The following is a 17713-nucleotide window of genomic DNA, read 5'->3' as shown; positions in this document are numbered from 1 at the left end:
ACTTCACACTTCCACAATGCACTGACTGCTGCTTCTGCTTTGCCCAACCATCTCACACCTATGAGCTCTGTGCTCACTTTACAGCCATTGACCTCTTGCCCCAATACAATCAGAGCCGAGGGACCGAGAGTCTGCATGATCAGGCTAACACTGGACAGTCCCAAGGTCATTCCACACGAACAGAAGACAACCAGTTGTTTTTCAAAATAAAAAAATGAACCAGAATCTTCAGCAGGCGTTGCATACTGTGTTTTCTCAGATCTCATTTGACAAATGGAATGAGAGAGACCCAGAGAGAGAAAATGTTGCTCTCAGGATAGTAGAGATGAAAAGATGAACGTAAACGCTAAGTTTATAATATGCTTTCCATAGTCTTCCTGTTGCAGTTAAGTGGGAACAAAGCTGTGCTGAGCCTGTTTTCTGAGTATGCTTGAAGTACATTTTCCTCTACTTTGCATGTTTATGCATTCTGTCCATTTTATTTAAATGTAACTCACTGAGACATGGATATGTGTTTAGAAATAGTTTAAGGTTTGAAGAAATCTCCCTCTAAGTACCTATGTCTTGGGAAATGTGATTGTGAACATGCAGTGTGTGTGTGTGTGTGTGTGTGTGTGTGTGTGCGCACGTGCGTGCATGAACACATGTGTGTGCATGTGATTATGTATGTGCATGCACACACACGTATGTATCTTGTGCATGAACACATTCAACAATGGCTATTTAGAACTTATAAAACAACACTGAAGGAAAAGCAGTCACAGTTTACAACTACATCAGTGAATTCTCTGTCTGGTAAGGGCAACCTTCAAATGCTATCTAATGTGATAAAGCCAAATGCAGGGTTCCTTGAAAACGCAAACCCTAATCACGAATGGCAGGAATGAGGGTGATAAATACCCAAAATTTGAGTGGGCAAGGGGGCTCAGTGAGAAAGGTGCCTGCAAAAATCAAACCTGATGACCTAAATTCAATCCTGGGAATCTGTTGACCTCTTCATGTGTGCCTATGCACGTAATATACACATACACAAAATAAATAAATGTATTATTTTTAATGTCCATATCTGAGGGGGAGGGGCTGAAGCTTCTGCCCCTTGGTAGTTAAAAAGGGCTTCAGGAGTAGTAGGGCATCTGTGGTGGTTTGAATGAAAATAGCCATAACTATTTAGCTCAATTCAGCATGGGCGTATTTATTATTATATGAATAATTACCAAGGAGTGGAACTGTTTGGGAAGGATTAGGATGTGTGTCTTTGTTGGACGAGATGTGCCACTGGAAATAGGCCAGGCCCAGTCTCTCTCTTCCTTTCCCCCCACCCCACAACTGCTGTCTGCACATCAGGATGTAAAGCTCGCCTCTAGTGCTCCAGCACCATGCCTGTTTCCCTCCACGGTGACAGTAGGCTAACCCTCTAAAACTGTAAGCAAGCCCACAGTCAAATGCTTTTCTCTTACAAGTTGCCTTGGCCATGGTGTCTCTGTACCCTGTTTATAGAACGGTGACTAAGATGGTGTCTGAGCTGCACCATGAAGGTTGGTGTGACGGATGAGACAGAACAGAGCAAGTCTGAAGTACTGAAATAGGCACAGTTGCAGACAGGAGGAAATGCCAAAAAGGCTCACAGGTCGGTGAGGACACCACAGTAACAACTTTGATTTTATTCTAAGTACATCGAGGAGTCAGAGAAAGCATTCAAAGAAAGAATAAATAAAATAGAAAAGCATGGTAGTGAATGCCTTTAATCTCAGCACTCAGGAGGCGGAGGCAAGTGTATCTCTATGAGTTCAAGGCCAGCATAGTCAGGAGAGAATACATAGGGAGACCCTGGAAAGAGTGAAGCAGGGAGAAGTAGGGAAGGGCTGTGGGGGAAGGGGGACCAGAGTGATAAGCATACTGCAACAGAACTGAGGGCAGAAGGGAGGGTGACCAGGGTCAGGTCAAAGGTCAGAGGTAGGTGGAGGCTTCAAGAGAAAAGACCTGATGGTACTTGCCTTACAAGCTTCTACTTAACATCTGAAGTAAAGGAAGAAAGAAATTATTTATCTTGTGCATCTCATGGCTTGGGAACAATCTCTCCAAACTCCGCCAAACTCCTTATTGCTTCCACTAGACCTCAGTCCTAGAGAGGGCTGCTAATTGACGCACAGAGCAGAGGTTTAGTAAGGAGTTCCAAAATGATTGAGCCGTGTATGTCAAACGGTGGTGAAACAGTCGTAAGCCAGGCAAGGCAGGGCTCCAGGAAGCATTGAGAGGTTCCAGCAACCCAGCATAAGGAAAAAGACAAATAGGAAAGGCCTAAAAGAGGGAGCTTAAGGAACTTGGCGAGCACAGGACGGAGAATGAAGTTCACTGGACACCCAGTGTCAGGAGCCGCCCAGGAAAGGCTAAGACTAGCAGGCGGTTTTCCAGAGATGGCTCACCATGGAACTGTGATGAATGGGCCCTTGGAGGCGAGGCCTGACGGACAAGTCTCAGGATTGATTCATGCTATTGATATACCTTCCCTGTCATTATTAAATTAATCTAACATTCCCACTCTCCTGGGCAGATTTTCTGCAGATCCACAAAGATGTACTGTCTTATAGTGATTCTATACAGACAAACAGCTGATTTCCTAGTTCCCAGTGATGATTCTTTAAGAATTCCTAAGGATTATACTAGTAATTATTAAGCTTTCTATAATAATGGCAGCAATTAGAACTCTCTGTAATATGAAAGTTGCAAGTGGGACTCGGCAATTCTTCATGTGTCCCGAGGTAATTGCACTGATGGGAAGCAGGCATACGGATTTACTATTTAGGAACATATTTCTTTAGGCCATAAAACAATTAACAAAGGTTGTAAAAGGAATGAACAATTTATTGTAAGTGCAAAGACAGAAGATAAAATATTGACTGGGTTTGCCTATACAGAACTTTGCTGTTAATTTAGACTTAAGAATTATAGTAGCCGACACTCAGTGAACAAGAATTATAGTCTTAGACTCTCAGTGAACCTATGGAGCTAGTGACCGATAATGAATGTCTAGCTAGATAATTAATCCTAAAGGAAACACATGTAAATACTTCTATTACAAACGTCTTGTTCAATTTATGATCTGAATTTATGTTTGAACTTGCGGTGAACTTTTGATAATTGGAATACCGTGTGATCATGTGTCCTGGGAAAATACAAAACTAGGAGTAATGACTTTTTGTATGCAGAGCGCAGAATGCAGAGTACGGGGAGAGTGGACCCAAGACAGAAGCTTTACAGAGCCGAGCAGACGAGGAGAGCAGACTTGAGGAGGCAGGAGGAGAGAAGAGACAGACGGAGCTGCAGGGGCTGGGGAAGGCAGCAGGCAGGCGTGTCTTAGAATAGGCAGAAAAGGTAGAAGCTTTTACTTTCTCTACTTTTTACTTTCCCTTCTTTTTCATCCAGAATGAGTGAGTTTTTTCTACACTGGTGCTTAAATCCGGATGTGTGTGTTTATGGATGTAAGTTGATGCGACAGATTGTGGGGTCCGACAAATAAGTGCAAGATAATGAGTGTGTGTGTGCATGTGTGTGTGAATCTACACATATCAGTGTGTGTGTAAATGAATGTGTGTATCACTTCGAGTGTGAATGTGCATATGGTCGTGTGTATGAATGTATGTGAGTTTATGCTTGTGTAAACATTTTTCTTTTTACAAACATGACTCTCTTGTGGGTCAATAAGGTTATAGCTCCAAACCTCCCTTCCACCCAGCAAGGGGGATGGGGGTTTCTGGGCAATTAATCCTTCCTTAATCTCCACTGTTAAGCAACAGGTGTTAATTCACCCAGAGGTCTGCAGCTCTGGCTTCAGAGTCACTTAGTCAGGACAGGTAAACCTGAGAAAGCAATCTTAATCTCTCACCAGACCAGGAGAGATGCCCCTGCTGATTCTCCACCCCTGACCTGCGGCTTCTGGAGGACCCAGCCTGGAGCTAAGCTCCCTGCAGTTCGGGGAAACTGTCTCCTGTGAGGAGGCTAAGCCTACATACAGTACAGAGCCTCTCCAGTGCCTCCGTGGGACTTAGGCAAAGACTCCCCTCTAGTCAGACAGACAAACTGACAGGGAGGCTGGTGCACAGGGTGAGGAGAGGAGAATGCACGAGGAGGCGGATCCTGACAAGCAGGGCGGTGGAAGTTCGCCCAACCCTAGCGCCACACTCCATACAGCATAAACTCAAAGTGACTGACAAAGAAGATAACATCAGTACACCAACAGTCCCTTCTCACTGGAGGGAAATGAGAATCTCGGCGAGTCTGTGCCTTCTTGGAGGATCGGACTCGGTCATCTGATTCTCAGCAAAGCTCTGATCACGTTTTCGACAAGGAACTTTTCCTAACCATCAGGAGCACCCCTTTTCTGAAGGGAAACAGAAGCAGTGGATCTTGGGGAAGAGAGGAGGTGGTGAGGACTGGGAGGAAACGGGGGGGGGGGGTTTCGTGGTCAGGACGTATTGTACAAGAGAAGAATAGATTAAGAAAAAACTATCAGGAGCACCGGACCAGATGGACGCCTGCCCATGACTGGATAACACCACGCCTCGCAGAGACACTGCTTCAAGCCACCAATGAACCACAGACCTGAAGCTGCACATTGCAGGGACGTGGGGATGGGCGTAAAGATTTGCAGATTAGAGCATTGCTCTGTATTAATGCTAAATGGGGTCAACATAAGCAAGGCTTGAGCTGGGCACTGGTGCTACGTAATTAATTCTGTAATCCCAGCTCTGGGGAGGCAGAGGGAAGGGTCAGCCTTGACGGGTAGTAAGGCCCTGTCTTAGAAAAGGGAGGATGGGGAGAGAAAGGGGGAAGAGAACGAAAAATAAAACAAGATTTGTAAGTTCATGTTTTATTGTTCTAACCTTCCAAATTGACTTTGAATATGGGTTGCTGTGAACTAGGAAAAGAAGCATTCGAAGGGATGAGCCTGGCCAGTGTGCAAGCCGTGTCTCTGTATTCCTGGGTTGTGGTTGTGTTAAATTGGACTCTCGGGCTGTTTGCATGAAGCCCTTGGCTGAGTTCCACAGTAAAAGGCTATTTTTATGCGTGAGCCACAGATACTGAAATGGAAATGTATCTGTAATTCTAAGCACACTTTGTTTTCATAATGATTTTTTCCACTACTTAAGAACACACATAGCTACCATCTTCTCTATGACTTCTTTTAAAATTATATTTGTGCATTTTGTGTGCTGAGGGTAGATCTGTGGTTGGAGGACAAATACAGATGCCAGAGGCTCCAGTAAGTGATGATTATAACATAGTCATATTTTCGGTCTTGAGAATTTTTCAAGGAATAGCTAGCTGCATTCCTCCTCCTCTGGCATCTGTATTTGGCTCAGAGAATGTGGAGTTTTGCAAGTCTCCCTAACTGTCAAGCTGACATTGGACTGGATTCAGTCCTTGGGATCCATGTGGTGGATGGGAAGAACTGAGTTTTATAAGTTGTCCTCTGACCACGGATCTACCCTCAGCACACAAAATGCACAAATATAATTTTAAAAGAAGCCATAGAGAAGATGGTAGCTGTGTGTTAAGTAGGTGTGAATTTAACATAAGCCCAGTATTTACTGTTTTCTGTCATGTCATTTGGATTCAGATACACTTTTTGAGGTACGCTTTCTTACTATGTTTTTTATAGAGGAAGCAATGTAGCTGCAAAGATGTTAAGTAACTTCCCTAAAGATGCACATCTAACTGGTAGCAAAGCTCGCTTCACGATCAAGTTCTGCTTGACTCCAGAGTGCATCTGTCTTCCCTTGTGACTTAGGCAGGGATTAAAAAGGAGGGGCCCCGTGAGATGGTTTGGCAATTAAGAGCATGTACTGTTCTCCCAAAGGACTCATGTTTGTTGCCCAACCCCCACACAGTGGCTCACAACTATCTGTAATTCTAGTTCCATGAGATCTGAAACCCTCTTCTGCCCCCATGGGTGCCTGAAGATATGTATATGAATGTATATATCATACATTCACAAAACTACAAATATACATAAATAACAAACACGGATATCTAGAAGTAAACACTGCTATGGGAAAACACCCAGAACACAGTATAGGCAAGACATTCCTCATCAGAGACCTGTAATTACAGAGGAACCCCAACAGCCATAGCATGAACAAATGAAGTTACATGAAGCTAAAATGGTTTCATACAACAAAGTGTCCTTCTATCAGCAAAGTGAGTAGACACCCTGCAGAACAAGAGAAAATCTTTGCTACCTGTGGTTCAGGCAAAAGCTTACTACACAGAACACACAGAAACTAATACACAGAATATACAAAGAACTACAAAACTGAACACCCAAATTAAAGAGAAAGAAAGAAAAAAGAAAGAAAGAAAGAGAAAGAAAGAAAGAAAAACTATCAATCAATAAATGGGCCAATGAGCCAAACAGTTTTCAGCTCAAAGGAAGAGATACAAATGGCCAGTAAATATTTTTAAAGTGCTCATAAGCCACCAAAGTCATGAACTCCAACATATAGAATCTGCCTCCCACATCATCTACCTAGTGTGCAGGAGGGGACAGCACTGACAGGACTAATGGCAATAAAGTCTCCCCATGGAGGAGCTCACCAACCTGCAGGTCACCATGGAGGGCCCCACGGCAATGCCCTATGCCTGGGGTCTGTTCCCTATGAAGCTCCTACTGGGCAAGGTACCCAAAAGGTACCTCCTGACTAAGATCTACCAAATGTGGGCGCCAGCGGCCAGACCTGCGCCAACGTGCAAACACACACACATTAATCAATCAACAAATAAATAAATGTGTTTTTTAATTCCACCAAGAAAGTATTCAATCCCAGGAGCCTTCAGAGAAAATTAAAACTGCTTTGAGTTTCAGTCTCTTCCCAGTCACATTAGGTATGATCAAGAAACCAGTAATAAATGCTGGTGAGAGGAGAGGAGAGGAACACTTAACCTTCTGGGGAAGACGTAAGCTATAGTTCTCCACAGTAAGCCACTATGGAAGTCATGGCTGAGATGGCTCCAAAACTGAAAACATAACTATCATATAACCCAGCTATACTCCTGGGTAGATTTCAAAAGTACTTTATATCCCACTACAGATAAATAAGTACTTTCATGTTCATTGTTGCTCATGTTCACAGTACCTAACAGGTAGGAACTGGAATCAGTCCACATGCCCATCAACAGGTGAATGAGTAATGAAAACATAGTACATATATGCAACCGAAGTTTATTTAGTTGTAAAAAAGAAGAAGAAAAAAATAAGGAATGAAAGAAATTAAATTTGCAGAAAAAAATGGGTAGAACTGGAAAAATGTAAAGTGAGGTAATTCAGGTGCAAAAAGACCTATGGTGTCAGTCCCTCTCATCTGTTAATACACACATTGTTACATGCATGTATTAGGTGAAGAAATATGCGTAAATGTGAGATAGGAAGGAATCTTTATGGTGAGATGGAGAGAATAGAAGGTTATGATGCAACAATGATAGAATAGAAGGGTATAATATGGCAGTGATAGAATAGAAGGGTATGATATGGCAGTGATAGAATAGAAGGGTATGATATGGCAGTGATAGAATAGAAGGGTATGATGCGGCAGTGTTAGAATAGAAGGGTATAATATGGCAGTGATAGAATAGAAAGGTATGATATGGCAGTGATATAATAGAAGGGTATAATACAGCTGTGATAGAATAGACAGGTATGATATGGCAGTGGTAGAATAGAAGGGTATAATATGGCAGTGATAGAAGGGTATGGTATGACAGTGGAAGGGAGGACATGAAACAAAAGGTACAATAGGGCAGATGAGCCAGAGAGCTGAGGTAAGAGGCAATGGGGAAAGCAACCAACATGATATATGATGTGTGTGTGTTTATACATATGTATGTACATAACCAAGATGTGTGTATATACATATGTATATACATAAAATATATATATATAGACACATAGATAGATACATAGACAGATAGACAGATAATATAGATTTGAAAAGAGTTAAGTAAATTCTGTTAATTGAAACAAAAGAGTTGGCACAAATTAACAATATTAAGTACATAAAGAACATTAAGCTACAGTCAATATCTATAGGATCATAAAAGAAAACTGAATAACTTTATGGTAATAAATATATGAACACAGAACACAAGCTGCACAAATGTCTCAGCAGTTAAGAGCACTTGCTACTCTTGCAGAATTCCTGGATTTGGCTCACTACAGTCTATAATGCCAGCATCAGTGGATCCCATGTCCTCTTCTGGTCTCTGAGGTCTCTCGCTTTGCATGCACACATACTCACAAAATGAAAATTAATTGATTAAAAAATAAAGACTAAATATGAAAACACATAAGTAGGTCATCTTAATAATAATCAAAACTAAATCAAGAAAAAAGGGAAAATCAAATTAATAATCATTCCTGATAATTAAGTGTCAGATCAGGACATGGTAACACTAATCCCAGCACCTGGGAGGTGCAGGTGGAGAATCAGGAGCTCAAGGACAACTGCAGTTACACAGTGGGTTCAAGGCTGGGAGGTGCAGGTGGAGAATCAGGAGCTCAAGGACAACTGCAGTTACACAGTGGGTTCAAGGCTGGGAGGTGCAGGTGGAGAATCAGGAGCTCAAGGACAACTGCAGTTACACAGTGGGTTCAAGGCTGGGAGGTGCAGGTGGAGAATCAGGAGCTCAAGGACAACTGCAGTTACACAGTGGGTTCAAGGCTGGGAGGTGCAGGTGGAGAATCAGGAGCTCAAGGACAACTGCAGTTACACAGTGGGTTCAAGGCTGGGAGGTGCAGGTGGAGAATCAGGAGCTCAAGGACAACTGCAGTTACACAGTGGGTTCAAGGCTATCCAACTTATTCAATAAGACCAATTTAAACTAGATACAAAACAGTAAGAATAAATGAAAAATTAAAATAAGAGAGCAAATGAATTTTTTTTCTTTTAGTTTTTTTTTTTTTTCTTTTTTTTTTGTGGCAGTGGTGGCGGTGGTTTTTTGTTTTGGATTGTTTTGGGGGTGTTTTGTTTTGTAGTGTTTTGTTTTTGAGACAAGGTCTCACTACAGGGCCTTGGCAGTCTATGTGTCCTTGGCTAGTCTGTAACTTACTATGCAGACCACACTGGGTTAAAACTTAAAGATCCTTCTACCTCTTCCTCCAGTGTGCTGGCATCAAAGGTGTCCAGCCAAAGGAAATTTTAAAGCAATTTCTCTAATGAACACTTATAAAAACCCTATATAAATATCAGCAAATGATAGGCTACAGAATTAAATATTAAATATCTATGTATGTGTATATGTGTTGATAATATTTAAATATACAAACTCATATTATTTATTATATCAAAAAAAGAAATATGTGTTTATCTCAAATAATCTGCATTGAAGACATTGCATTAAAAAACTATATGAATCAGTCATTATACAACTTGCTGGAAAGCATTAAGAATGTAAGGAAGTCTTTAATTTAATAGAGGCAATCTACTAAACCCTTAACCCAACTTACTGGATCTTTAAAAGAACACATTAAAGCAAGGTGGTGGTACACACCTTTAATCCCAGCACTTGGGAGGCAGAGGTGGGCAAATCTCTTAAAGATTCGCCTGGTCTAGAGTGAGTTCCAGGAGAGCTGCAGCTACACACAGAAACCCTGTCTCAAAAAACCAAAAACAACAACCAACAAAAGGGGGGGTGGTTAATAAAGGATAACACAAGCTGCCTCCGAACCACTGTAGAATGTTATGCTTGCAGCTCTACTAAAGTAAAAAGACTGGGAAAAGGCACAGAGATCTCAAGAGATACAAGAGGAAAATTATTGTTGTTTTTTGATTACATAGAAATACCCAGAATGATGAAGAGGTCAGATAGGATGATAGATACAAGAATAAAATTTCTAAACTAGTAATATTGCCATCATCATCACCATCATCATCACCACCACCACCACCACCACCACCATCATTATCATCATCACCATCCACCATCGTGTTATTGTGTATTATCTCCTAAATAATGCTTTGGGTTACTCAACTATGAAAACAGAGATACCGGCAGGTTAGCTGGATAAAATTTACTGAAGCTACACCTAGACGTGCTCATAACGAGAAAAGTCCCAGGAGCTGTAAGACAGACAGACAGACAGACAGGCAGACAGGCAGGCAGGCAGAGCACTGGGAACGAGGATCATTTGCCATCAGATTCCTGAGCAGCAGTGATTATAGCTTTCAGAGACAATACCATGGCTAAGGAGATTTTTGCATGGAGTCCCTCATTTGTAAAAGAGAGCAAACTGAAGATCCTTTCAGGAACACGCGTATTTTAAATTTTAACAAGGAGCCTTTTTAAAAGAACGTCAAGTCACCCCCAGAACAAAGAAGGAAAACAGGAGAGCAAGTTTGAGGTCAGCACAAAGACAAAGCGAGTTCAAGGCCAGGCCTTGGAGACCTTGCAGCAACGGGGAAAATAAACTCAGCTGGGAGAGGGCACAGTGTGCGTTGTCAGCCCCAGCACTTGGGAAGCAGAGGCAGGCTGTGAGTTCAAGGCCAGCCTCGTCTACAGAGTGAGTTCCAGGACAGCCCGGACTACACAGAGAAACCCTGTCTCAAACAAATAAACAAACAAAAAACCCAAACAAACAAACTCAAAAGGTGTGGAGAACTTAAAGTCGCCACCCCCTGGTGGCCGCTGAGATCTGATCTTGTCAGGAAGTCTGAGTTTAGCTCTTAGCACCTGTAACTCCAGCTGCAGGCCACCAACATCCTCTCTAGACTCAGCCACACACATACACAGTATTCTATATAATATTATATAGAATATAGAATAATTTATCATATATATCATAATCCCCATTAATCCACTGAATGGATACAGTAAAACACTGTGATGTAAGTGCAAACAGGAAGCCCGTGAGAAGCAGGCAGGGAATTGAGTGGGTGTCATTACTTGCCAAATAGAAAGGCCCAGAAAGAAGCCCTACAACCGCAATTGGCTTTGAGCTTCCTCCAGCAGAATGATGAAAGATAGACCACCGATAGCTGTGGGGTCACAGCCCCCAGTAGAGAAAACAGGCTCTGCTCAAAGGGACACTCCCACCACTGAGAGCAGAAAGAAATCTCTTATTTGTTAAACATAATCAAGATCTCAAATGTCAGTCTAGTTGGGATAATTTAGGAAGGGTCCTTGGCCCTCATATTAATTTTTCTTCCTTTTTATTTATTTACTTTTTGGGATTTACCTACTTATTGCTTTATATCGTATGTTTGTGGACGTGGGCATGTGCGCACAGGTGCCCACAGAGGCTGAGGAGGTGTCAGATCCCTTGGACCCTGAGTTACAAGTAGTTGTGACCCACCTATCGTGAGTATTGCAAAGAAAACTCAGGTCCTCTGCAAGAACAGTATTCAGCCTTAGTTCGGGTCTCCCTACATAGCCCTGGCTGTCCTGGAACTCACAGAGATCCACCTGCCTCTGCCTCCTGAGTGCTGGGATTAAAGGCTTGCGCTACAGCACTTGACCAAAATGTATGTTCAGTGAGGCCGCCATTATTAGAATCATTATTCTTCCAGAAATCTCTCTCTGAGAAATGGCGGGGGGTGCCTTATTCTGAGATCTAACAAGGGTTTGGGTGGGTAGGGACAATGACGGCACAGTGGATCGTTCTGAGGACATGCAGGTAGGTGCCATAAAGGGGAAGGAGGAAGTGACCTCCAGAGCCTTGCTATGTGGGACTGGGCAGTGCTGTGGGGTTTGAGCTTCAGATTCATGTCAAACATCCCCATCCCCGTTAAATGAGCCAACCTTACCAATGCATGAGGTCACCCACAGAGCCAGGCTTCCAAAACCGAGTTCACCGCCATGTCTAAACCGAACTAAGCATCAAGACACAACAAGGTTTTCTACCCACCCCACCGACACTGCCGTGGAGAGCAGACGCCCCGGCGGGCAGCCATGGAGACAGAATCTGCCTGGCCTACTTCAAAAGCCCAGCCTTGCATTCTGGCTGCTCCACGGTCCCATGGGTTCCTGGAACTCCAGTCTGGCTGGGAAGCTTCCAGAGACTTCTGGGTACATCTGTGGGGTAGACTTGTTTCACATTATGTTGTAAGTCTGGAACAGTCCTCATTAACTTCCAAGGGAAAGGGTCAGTGGAAGCTGAAGGGTTTGGAAAGTGAAACATTTTATAAACAATCAAAATATTTGACTCTATTAAAGCAAGAACTATATTCCTTCCCTTTTAACTTTCCTGTGATAATCCTGATAACTTATGCACAGGGACAGTCGAGATTGGAGTGTGTAGGTTCTCACCACTGATCTAAGTTTGAGATTTGCTTCTCACACTTAGCACCAGTACAGCCTTGAGCAAGTTCCCCTCTAATCCTGGCTTCTGAAGCTCCACAAGGAAAATAATAATAGTTCTTACCTCAGAGAGTTTTAAGATGAAATACTCCACGGGAGCGTTTGACGCTCAGTGAATGTTAGCTGTCATTACGGTTGAAAGCTGAGGAACCTTGGCCAACACGAAGAAAAGCAACAGCAACTATAATCCCCGAGTCCATCTCAAAGCATAACATGTCAGCTGTCACGGGTGTATCTTTGGAGTGAAAGGCTAGTTGTAATCCATAACGTGTTATTTAAATTCACCCCTGCTCTCTTAGCATCTGCTATACAGTTCAGTACTCCGTACAGCATAGTATTTAAAAGCCATGCAGCATTCTTCTGGGTGAGTTTACTTCTGACAAGCCCTACCCCCTTGCCTCGTGATTGACGCAGACAGATGGTGGCTGGCTTTCTCCTGGTTGTGTGGAGATGTGACTATCCAACCTGCTCATCCTGAGGTGAGGGGTCCTTCTGTGGCCTTCTGACATCTCCAGCATCCTGTGCAGCCCACGCTTAGCTAGTCTGTGCTGCTGGGTGTGTGGCAGAGCGCTCTGTTTACCTAGATACATTCCATGACGGGTGCAAAAATGGAACACTGCCAGATAGGCAGGTTTTTTCCCCAAACAGTATAAAGTTGGCTTCCAGGTCATTTAACTCACAATTAGAAATTCTCAGGAACAGGAAGAAACTGAAGATTCTTATCTGGGAGCCTTGTTTGTCTAGAGAACAAGGGCACACAAGTTCACCTCTTGAGAACTTGCTTTAAATGAAGGACATCCCAACACCCTACGATGCTACAATACCACTGGCAAATCCTTACTGACTGACACAAACATGGGGCTGTCAAAATGAGCAGAAGTGACACATCTTGTTTAAAACCACACCCTGTGCCCAATTTTCATGAATTCAGTTTTTAAAATCCTTTTTGTTGTATTTAGTCTTTCACAATGGCTACATATATAAAATACACTTTGATCATCCCCCCTCCTTGTCCTCTTACCCCTTCTCTCTCTGCCCTCCCAAGTGCCCCGTGTGTGTGTGTGTGTGTGTGTGTGTGTGTGTGTGTGTGTTTCATTGCACGTTATCATGATTGCTTGTTTTAGCATGGGTGGGGTGCTCTTACTCAACTCATCAATAACTGCATCACTGAGGAATAGCCCCTAGAGATCACTGATTATCCAAAGCTCCTCAGGGAAAGGCGGAGCCTTAGGAGCCCCTCCCTGATCCTCGACGGCCATGGATGGGCCCAGTTTTCTGCAGTAGCTTTAGTGCTGCTGAGTTCACGGAAGTGTTCCTAGCACACCTTCCATGTGTCAGCTCTTCCTGTCTTCTGCAGGGAAGGATGCAGGTGCCTCATGCTCAGTCACGCCCTTAGTGGACTGAAGCAGCCATGATCCTCTCTGCAGGTCCTTTTAAATCTTTACCTATACCCTGTCCCGCCTTAAAGTGTTTGCAACATGTGCAACGATCCCAGTGCTGTTGTACGGAGACGACCTCGAGCTCCTCAGATCGTGTCTTCCCTCGGGGCTAGCCCAGGACCTGGAGCAGATCTCCAGTGCCCATGTAAAACTTACACTTGGCAAGAAGTAGGCGTGCCCGGCAGAGGCAGGATGCTTGCTGGGGTTTGCCAGTCTGCTGGGCAGTGAGCTCCAGGTTAGTGAGACCCTGTCTCAGGGGAATACAGCAAAGGAAATTGAGCAGGACATGCACCAACTTTCTCTCCCCTCCACAGTTGTGTGCACACACATACACCACACACACACACACACACACTTACACCACACACACACACATACACCACACACACACTTATACCACACACACACACATACATCACACATACACACTCACCATACATACACACTCACCACATACACACATACACCACACACACACCACACACACACATACACCACACACATACTTATACCACACACACACACATACACCACACATACACACTCACCACACATACACACTCACCACATACACACATACACCACACACACACACCACACACACACCACACACACACACACACTTACACCACACACACACACACTTACACCACACACACATACATACACCACACACACATACACATACACCACACACACACCACACACACACACACCACACACACACCACACACACACCACACACACACACTTACACCACACACACACACTAACACCACACACACACTTACACCACACACACATACATACACCACATACACATACACCACACACACACACACTTACACCACACACACATACACCACACACACACACATATACCACACATACACACTCACCACACATACACACTCACCACATACACACATACACCACACACACACACACACACACACACACACCACACACACACACACACACACCACACACACACACACACACACACACACACACACACACCCTCCAGAAGCAAACTTAAAGGAAGTTTGTATTCCTCACACACAGTGAGGTGAGGTGCCCCCTGCTGTGCCCCCTGCAGTTCCCCTCACACAGAGCAGCTCCTGGTGAGGCCCTGGCTGCCTCCAGCAGCTCTGATTCCTAGTGAGCAAGGAGCAGACAACCAACCTCACTCCATCCCTAAAACCGAGGCGGAAGGACAACTAAAGCTACTCCAGACTCATTTGTGTAGTTCTATGAAAACTCAGCAGGCTGTCTGAAGGAGCCCAGTGAACCAAGCATGTCATGGAAACATCGATTCAGCCGCAATAAGACCCGTCATTAAAAAACCACACAAATAAACTAAACAGACCTTCCACCCAATCAGAACTCGGTGGAAGCCACAGCCGCAAGGCTAAAATAAGTGCACTGCCCTTTTTGTCTGTGGCCCTGGCTCCAGCCTCCGCCTGCACTCTCTGTGAGGGTAAGAGGGAACAGGGGGCCCTGCAGATGGACAGACCAGCGGGACTGACAACAGCCTTCCTGCCCAAGCATGTGGGTCCATTAAAGCCTCCAGACTGGAGGAGGGTGTAACGGGTGTGGTTAGAGGAGGAGCCCAAATAAACAAAACAAACCTAACACAGTCGAGTGGAGACCAGTGTCTGCACAGCATTTTCATTTAAGGTTGGTTGCTTTTGTTTGTGTTTGTTCATTTGAGTGGAGTGGGGTAGGGAGCGCCACGGTGGGGTGTAGAGATCACGGTCGGGAGTGGGTTTTCTCCCCAGCAATTGAACTCAGGTCGTCAAGACAACCGACCACCTTTACCCCCGAAGCCATCTCACTGACCCTGAACAAAAAAAAATTGGCTGGAATTCTATTTTTCTTTATGAGCTTTGCCATCTAATGAGATTAACTGTCATTGCCGGAGGCCTTACAGTTGGAAAGAAAACAGACAGACCATAGACAACTAGGCTGGGTGCTACCAAACCACAGAAACAGTCAAGTATCCACAAAGTCTACAGCCAAATCCTGGCGCACGTCATTCCTGCCACAAATACTGGAGCAGAGTGTGCTGAAGCTCTGACTGAAGCCTGGCTGGTCATCTCTGAGGGCAGGAAGGGATGAAGGTGAGCTCAGAGGTGGGGGGAGACAGGACCACTAAGGACAGGAGCCAGGAAGACTGCAGGAGGGGCGGGGGACATTGGTGTTGGGATCCAGAGCTCTGAGGGAGCTCTGCCATGATCACAGGACCTGGTGCCCAGGTCTGAGTGGCGGTGACCACGCTTGGTTCTCACAGTCCCAGCCCCGTCCTGCCCACGAACTTGGCTGTCCCGTGAAGTTGCATTTTTCTTTCTTTGCAGTCAGGCCCAGGGCAGAGAGATGCTGGCGAGGCCCATCCCCTCACCGGCTCTGGAAGCCTGCCGGGGTCCTCTGCCCCCGCCCTCAAATTCCAGAGAATCGGAGAGACCCCACCCTGGAGAGGGACTCCCCCAAGCCTTCTAGGGCCTGTCCCTGGGGCTGATCACTCACGGGCAGCGCGGCTGGGGCTCCAACTCTGGCCTCGGCCATCCACACAAGGAAGAAGAGAGAGGAGGAAAGGGAGGGAAGAAGGGAGGGAAGGGGGAGGAGGGCTCAAGCGACTGGCGGGGGGGGGGGGGGGGGGGGGGTAACCGCGCGGGCACTCCTCCAGTCCCCGCCCCCTTCCCCTGCGGGATCCTCCCTTGCCTGTTTCTCTAACCTAAGTCCCTCAAAGTTTTTTTCTGCTGTGAGATAGGACATTCCGCTGTCCCTCAGGATTAGCTGTCCCGGGCCAGTCTGTAGTCCCTAAAAAGGAAGCTGGAAAGAGATCATCAAATTATTCTGGAAGCCTCTACGAGGGCCTTCTTTTTTCCTTTCAAAGTGGAACCGGCCGGGTCCACAGCGAAGGATGTTTGGTCATGCTAAAAATCCTGAAACCCACACTCATTGGGCGCACAGATGAATGAGTGAAGGATCGAGCTGTGTGCGAAGACGGGAATACCGCAGCGCCTCTGGCGTGCATCTGGGAGAGGGCACGAGGGGTGTGGAAGAGGAGGCTTCCTACCCAGCTGGTTCCCCGGGTGTCCTCCCCCCAACCCCCCACCCACGCCCCCACACACACTGTCCGCTGGCCAGACAGGTGGCTCTCAGCACATCTTGTCCGCTTTTTCAAGAGACACCGAACCATTCACAACAACGGAGGTAGGGCGCCCTTTTCCTGGAAGGACAGCGAATACCAGAATGGAGACTAGAGTTGGACTGGCTAGGATGTGCAGGAAGAGGACATTCCAGGCCCCAGGGGCGTCTGGAGTATTTGGGAGACTCATGAAGTTTTTTGAGCAAAGAGTCTATTCCAGTGTATTCCCTGGGATGGACACCCAGTAGGGCACACCATGAATCCCTGGACTCAGAGTGTCAGGAAGAAATAATTGTTTAGCAGTCTGCAAGATGAACCGCCTGGGAAGAGAGCTTGTGTGCAAGGTAGGGGAGCTGATGAACAAGCTGAGGGCTGGGCTGGCAGGCGAGGAGACTGGCGGAGCATCTCCCTGGATTCACCCCCACCCCCGTGGTCTTTGTGGCCTTGGAAAACCTGCTGAAACTGAAAAGATATTCAAGTCTGTCCAACCACCAGGATTCAGGGAGAAAATGGAGCTCAGCCAGGGCACGGGTGTGCCTGACATCACACAGTTGGACACACAGGATAATGGGTATTCTCTGGTGAGATTTCTATTTGTGTTTGTGCTTAGAGCATAAAACTAACAGAACTAAACAAGCAGAAGGAGGGCCCTGGCCTTGAGAGTTGGGTCTGGATGGGGACGGCTGGTGGTACTGATCTACCACACAACAGAACCCTGTTCTGGGTGTATGTGTGTCCATGGGAGGGTGTGTGGGTGTGAGTGTGTTCAAAGAGG

The 17713-nt window shown here is 45.4% G+C and overlaps 1 protein-coding gene across 2 annotated transcripts in view; it reads right to left on the bottom strand.

Moving 5' to 3' along the window:
• The window catches only part of STON1 (stonin 1), a 39339-nt gene extending 22971 nt beyond the window's left edge, over window positions 1–16368 (bottom strand). Inside the window, exon 1 of one of the 2 annotated variants that reach the window (XM_080913700.1) lies at window positions 16314–16368. The gene's annotated coding sequence lies outside the window, so the exon portion shown is untranslated. Of the gene's footprint in view, window positions 1–12412; window positions 12733–16313 lie in introns of those variants that run through there. The other variant, XM_080913699.1, reaches the window with a different exon arrangement.
• Between the last annotated feature and the right edge of the window lie 1345 nt (window positions 16369–17713).

This window comes from Micromys minutus, assembly GCF_963924665.1.
Source record: "Micromys minutus genome assembly, chromosome: 3".
In the NCBI taxonomy this organism is placed as follows: domain Eukaryota; kingdom Metazoa; phylum Chordata; class Mammalia; order Rodentia; family Muridae; genus Micromys; species Micromys minutus.
Note: the sequence above shows the minus strand (reverse complement) of the source record. Positions and strands in the feature narration are given on the sequence as shown.